The sequence below is a fragment of the Galeopterus variegatus genome, unplaced genomic scaffold (genome assembly GCF_000696425.1).
Source record: "Galeopterus variegatus unplaced genomic scaffold, G_variegatus-3.0.2 Scaffold5464, whole genome shotgun sequence".
NCBI lineage: Eukaryota > Metazoa > Chordata > Mammalia > Dermoptera > Cynocephalidae > Galeopterus > Galeopterus variegatus.
Genome location: NW_007731575.1, coordinates 149502 through 156504, shown reverse-complemented (window position 1 = coordinate 156504; position 7003 = coordinate 149502).

The following is a 7003-nucleotide window of genomic DNA, read 5'->3' as shown; positions in this document are numbered from 1 at the left end:
TAAAGGCATGGAGGAAGTAGAGGTGTTGAAGGGGGGCAGGGAGCTGAAGGGGAGGTCCAAGATAGTGAAAAGAAGGAAAGAGGTGTGGGTGAGGGTGATGGACAGGGAGAAATCCTAGATGAGCCAGTTTGGGAAGATTCCGAGTTTCCTCAAGAGGCCATTAAGTTCCAAGAGATCCTCTGTGAAATGTTGCCCTTTTTGGAAATATTAAAGTGAGATAATGCTTTCATTTCTAAGCACTTAAACAGTGGGTAAAAAAGGAAAGAAGGCACCTGGCAGAATGAGAGTTGTGCAAGTAATTAACATACTTAAATGAAAGAGAAAAAAATATTTAAAGGACCAGGAAATAGTCCCCTTGTTTAATTCCCCAAAATCTCTCGGTCTAAGAGCCAAGGGAACACTCTACACAATCCTCGAATTCAGGAGCCTAAGGACCTTGACACCCCCCCCCACACACACACACACACGCCCAGTTTCTGGGTTCCAAGCGGTAAAATAAAAACACCACCACCAGGCAAGGGAACCCTCCCATCCAATCTCTGTGTTCAGAGAGCCAAGGGAACCCCCTTCAGTCTCCTAAATTGAAGAGCTGAGGTAACCCCCTTGCACAATTTCCAGGTATCCATGGAATTACCATGCAGTGGCCAGGTTAGGGGAGCCTAGGAAAAACAGAAGAGGTTTCATGGAAAGCACAAGAAAAAGTTTCTTTGCTAGAAAGAATGAAACTCCTTACTACTGTGTTACAAGTGACAAGAGTCTGGTCACTGTATTAGATGAGGTTTTGTGACTCACCACCGTGGAATCCGATATTCCCGGGCAAGAAAGTACANTTCCAAGGCTCTTGCCTTCTTCAGGAGGAGAGTGGACTCGGAGGGAGAGAGGACACAGCATGTGAGACTCTCGGAATTTACCCGACTTATCTCCTGTCCTCCAGGAACCATCCCATAGGAGTGCGGCAGTCCTGGTACAGGACTTCAAGGGCTCAGAATAGCTCTGCATGCCCAGGGTGGCGCCACCATGTGGTGGGGGCGTCCCCGAGCCACTGAGTCTCTCCAATGGCTGGATTTGCATCAGCTCCCACCGCAAACTCTCCTGTGGAAAGTGGCGATGCTGGAGGCAAAGAGGGCTCCTGGGGGCTGTGCCCCACCCTGGCACTTCCTTAGCTGCTTCAGAACTCATCCTGTGGAAATGCCATGTGAATGTGCAACAGATTCCGTTTTATATTTCCAATAGCAGCGAAATTTTCTGATTTGAGGGTGAATTAACTTTGTATTTCAAGCATGCATGTGTTTGAAGCCTAGTGGACACGTCAGCTATCTGGAGGGTGGTACTGCGTTTTACTTGTTCTCTTTTGTATCCTACAAACCTGTCCTGTAGTCCGACACTGAGTTGACACTCAGGGGAGACGTGGGAAGGCCGCATGTGGTGGGTGGGAGAAGTCTGTTTTATACTTTTTAGTTGAAATTTCTCTCTTCAACATCCGCTGATCAGCCCTACTTTTACCAACGGGACCACATGGACGAGTTTTTGACATATTTTCAAGTGCCTGAGTGGCAATTGTCACCTTTGACTCTTCCACTTTCTTGTAATTTATGATTTCAGTTAACAAATTCCGTATCTTTTCAATTTTTCAGGATTTTCTTGCCTTCTGATTCCATGATCTATTTTGCTCAACATTGCTCCCAGCCATCCTGTCAGTTTACCCCAGTCTTTTGGGAGGCACCTAAATCATGGCAGTTCCCAGCGTGAGCTCTGCAGGCTGACTGTCTCGATTCACATCCCAAGCTCTTGCTTACCAGCTGCGTTTGTCCAGAATAAAGAAAGTAAACTCGAGAGATTCGAGTGCACGTTTGATTTAGACTTAAATCCACGGATCTGTTTATGTGCTTTGTCTGGTGAGATGTTTACAAACCTCCAGACGCTGCCCCCGCAGCTGTTGTTGGTAATGATGAAACTGTGTAACAGTAATGGATTCTTAAAGACTCTTTAGATACAAATGCGAGAACGACTAACATTTACACTCTACCTGTGGGAGGTATTCACAATTTTGGGCAATTTACGTGTATGTGTCAGTTAGCAGACGTTCCTAATGTCCTGGATTTATAGATGAAAACAAGTTCAGAAAGAATCAGAAACAAGTGTTTGTGCTTAGACAGATGGTAAGGGGAAGAGCTGAGATTCAAAGCCAGGAAGTCTGGTTCCAGAATCCTGCCCCTTACCCACTGCACTGTACTGCAATTGTCATCCGTATCTCAAATCTATCCCACGTTAGTTCTAGAGTTAGGTAATTTGTCCACTACAGCTTCATCTGGTAGGGCCTATTTGTGGTGCGTGTTTGCTTTTGAGATTACTTAATGGAACCTTTTGTTTACTCATTTCTTAGGTGACACCAGGTTAATAACTGTGCAGGGAGTCGTAACAAGGTTCTGTCATGTTTATGGCTTGATTGATGAAATGATCTAATCAGCAGTGATGTTGTAACTGGCAAAGTGCCTCTTAAATTTGGAGAAAAAGTTACTGCAGTTGTGGCAGAAGATAAAACATCCCATGGATTGAAAACAGTCAAAATAAGATTTGTATCAATTTGGGGACTGTCTTATTCCATGGGGGGCTTTCAACCTTGTTTTTATTATTTATTCAACTTCAATGTCGTGACCAGATTAAGTGGATGGAGAGTGGAATTGAAGTCTAACTTACCAGATCGTGTGTGATGTTCATTCTTATCTTTGAAGTGGCTTCTGTTTATAAAAGTATAAATTGTACGTCTGTTCTTCAGCATTTAAAAATATGGTTAAAAATGGTAATTATTAGAGTCTATTCTATCCTGCAACTACCTTTTATTCACACCCCGTAACGAATTTCTGCATTTGTTGAAGTGAAATTGCTATGTGAACAGATACGCATATTAATCATGTTCTAAAAATGGCTTTATTGAGGTATAATGTACCTATTAGACGATTTTCCACTTTTAAGAGCACAGCTCAATGACATTTTAGTAAATTTAGTAAATTTACTAAAGTTGTGTAACCACCACCTCAGTCTAGATATTTCCCATTATAAAGAATATAATCAAATCATGCTTCAGCTTTATTTTACTAATTGACACTGTCAGTACCAGATGGTGAGACTGCCTAATGGGAAGGATGGAAATATGGTTAGTCTTTGAAATCTTTGGCAATATGAGAAGAGAAAAACAGTCTCATAATTTTATTTGCCTTTCTATAAGTGTTGGAGAGAGTAGAGCAAATTTTCTTAGAGCTATTTCTTTGTTAGGAACATTACTGCTCTTTTTGTGCTACAGAAATTAGAGCTTTGTTAAGAAATGTATCGTATGAATATTTGCAAATATTTCTTATAAGACTGCTGTCTTTCAACTTTGTTTTATAGTATTTAATTTTTTTCTTGTTGTTTTTTTTTGGCGGCTGGACAGTACAGGGATCCAAACCCTGGACCTTGGTATTATCAGCACCATGCTCTACCGAGTGAGCTAACTGGGTAGCCCTAATTTTTATATATATCATAAGTGGATCTATCTTATTCATAAGGATTTTGGTTCCATAAGAATCCATACAAAGGTTTATAACACTTAATTTACGCAAATATCACTTAGGTTTTCCTCTGGAAGTTGCTTTTTTGTTTATTTGTGTCTAAATATTAATTCTGAAGGTTTTCCTATGAAAGTTACTTGTTTATTTATGTCTAAATATTTATTCTGCCTGGAATTGATTTAGATGTAGCAATTGAGAGAAAGATCCCGATGTCGTTTTGCCAATGGCTACCCTGTTGACACATACCTTTAATGCAATAATCCACTATGCCTCTGCTGACTAGAAATGCCACTTGTATCATACACTGCATTTCCATAAGCACTTGAAACTGTAGGAACTTCCTATCATGTTCATTTGATTGTATTATCTTATCCTGCAGGTATGATCAAATGGCCTGAAATACTGAAGCATTATTACATGTTGCTAGCCTGGTTTCTCTGTTCACACATTTGTCCAAGTTTTTGGAATTTTCCTGGCCATTCCCACATGTTGGTTTTTCTGTATCATTTTACAAATAATTGTGTTTAGTTCCCCCACTCTTAACAATAACAACAGCAAATCCCATTGGGATTTTTAAATTGGGATGACTTTGAATTTATAGATTAAATTTAGGGAGAACTGAACATCCCTCCTCTTACACGCTTCTGAATTGTTCTATCATTTTCGCTGAATAGATTCTGTATATTTCCTGCCAAGTTTATTTCACAGATTTTTAATAATTTTTTCCAATCATCAATATACATTTTTATTTAAATTATTTATTTAACGTATAAAACAAAGCTTTTAACTTTAAGATAATTTAAAATCCTATATATTACAGTATTGATTTTTATTATCTAATTTGGTAGATGCAAACTTACTGAATCTTCTTTGTTCTTATTTTAAGTGGTTGAAATGTACTTTACTATTATTTGGAAAGCAGCTTAAGGAATGCTTAATATAAACTTTCTTTAAATTTGAACAGTTGCTTATAAACTTAGAATCATACATTAATAATTCCAACTCTAAAAGGATATAAAATGAGAAATAAAAATAACCCTCCATTCCTTCCTGAGCAGCTTTTATTCCTCAGACATGGTACTGGTTTGGTTTTTACCTCTGGATATAGAAACTTTGTCATGGGCACCTGAATAAGGTGGGTAATATTCTTCTACCTTTTCTTGACTTAGCAATATTAGCCAGTATTTGTTGACTTTGTGTCATGAAAGAGACAGCCATTGTTTTGACATGTATGATGGGAAGTAGTATGATTTCAGAATCTTAAAAAAGGATTATAACATCTAGAACATATGAGATTCCTTCAAAAAGTTCCTGGAAAATAGAATTAGAAAATAATAGAAAAATTTCCATGAAGTTTTTGAAGATCCCTTATGCAGTATTTATGCCTATTCAGGACTCACTGGCCCTTTTAAATAGAATCTCATCAATTTTTCAGACTCCCATCAATTTTAAGGCACAAAAATAATTTAATAATTGAAATTTAAAATATACATCAATTATGGCTGTCCTCTTGATTTCAGAAATGTTGAAATGTGAAAAAATTTGGGCACTTTGGAATAGAAGACAGACTGGTTATGGTTCTTACCTGCTCTCCATTTTATCAGAATGTATAATACCGACAGATATTTGAAATATCTTAGTTTTGGTAAAGAAGTGTCCTCTGTGTTACATTTCTAGATTTTTTGAAAATTAGGAATGATGGATTTTTCTTTTCTTTTCTTTTTTTTCCTTTTTGTCTTTTTTCGTGACCAGCAACAGATCGCAACCCTCAGTGTTGCGCCCGTACCGGACCGGGACCGGGACCGGGATCGCAACCCTCGGTGTTGCGCCCGCACCTCGCTCAGCCAGTGAGCAGCCGGTCTGTATGTGGGATCCGAACCCTCGGCGGAGCGCCGCTGCACTCCCAAGCGGCGCACTGTAGCAGTGCACCACTGGGCCGGCCCCTGGAATGATGGATTTTTCAAATGTTTTTTAGCGTCTTCAAGATCTTCATCTAGTTTTTTTTTTTTTTTTTTTTTTTTTTTTTTTATTCTTTAAAGGATTTTTTTTAAATTTTATTTTATATCATTAGTGTGTTTCTTATTACAAATTGTGATTTTTCTTTATGGTATTGGCAACGAAGAAAATATGAATGATTTTCCTGATAGTGAGCCATTTTGACTTTATGGGAAAATCCCCATTTGGCTATGATGCTTCATATTTCTTGTAATGTTTTACTGGATTTGTTTCTTTACTTTTTATTTCAATTTTTGCATTTCTATAAATTGAATTGATGTACAGTTGTCTCTTTATGTTCTTTTAAATCAGTTTTTGGAGTCACCATTATACTGGATTAATGTAAGGAACTGTGAACGTTCCTTCATTCTTTATATTTCTGCACAATTTCTCATGAGAAGTATACATTCCTTGATGATTATAAAGGAATCATCTATCAAGGCACCTTAAGACTGGCACTCATTGAGGGATGGGATTGGGTGGGTGGGGTACCTTTTCATTTCTTCCAAAGTTATTAGTTTATTGCATCTCTCTCTCTCACTCTCTCTCTCTCTCTCCGTCTCTTTCTCTCTCTCTCTTTTTTGGTGTTTGTTGTAATAACATAACCTGTAAATCTGCCTACATTTCCACCTACTCTCTCCTTCTCCCGTCCCATTAGAATGGAAAAGGTGTCCCTTCTCCTAAGGCCAAGTCTCTGTAACTGTGTTTTGGATCCCATTCCCTTTGCTTTCTCCGAACCCTCTCTTAAATTCTTGAGTGTCTCTTCTCTTCCAGTCTTTTTCGGCTGTCGCTGTTTTAAGAGCCAGTATCCATCAGCATTTAAACATGGCCAAATCTTAGCTCACAAAATTCAATTCCCAGCCCTTAAGATTGATTTTTCTTTTAGTTTCCCCTTCCCCTTTGCTGTCAGGCAACTTGCCATATGTCATCCCACGTAAGTCTGACTTCCCCATCCACCTACACACCATGAACCCAAAAGTATACTTGCTCGGGAATGCGGAAGGCACTTTTTAGGGAATGTGAAATTTGAGCTCCAGACTTTGCCTATTTTTATAGATGATTATTTCAATATCTTTTGCTGGGAAGAGAAGCATAGAAATGAGGCCGAAGGGGAAATAAGTTCAAAGGAGGTTTATTTATTTCTTTATTTGTTTTTAAGTTAGGAGAGTCTGAAGGATGTTTCTCTGTTTATTCATCAGAAAGAGAAAAAATTGTTGATATATCAGGAAGAGAAGCAATAAGTGTAGGATCAAAGTCCCCCTGGAGACAAGAGGGAATGGTACCACGCTCAGTGGAGAGGTCGGCCCTTGGTAAGTGCTTGGACCTCCTATTGTTTCAGGAGAGAAGGCAAAGAAAGCCTGGACAGGTACTGAGAGGTTCATATAGGAGCTCCTGTGTGATGGCCTTTGTTTCCTCACAGAAATAAAAGGCAAGACTTGCGTATCTGTGTTTACTATTTT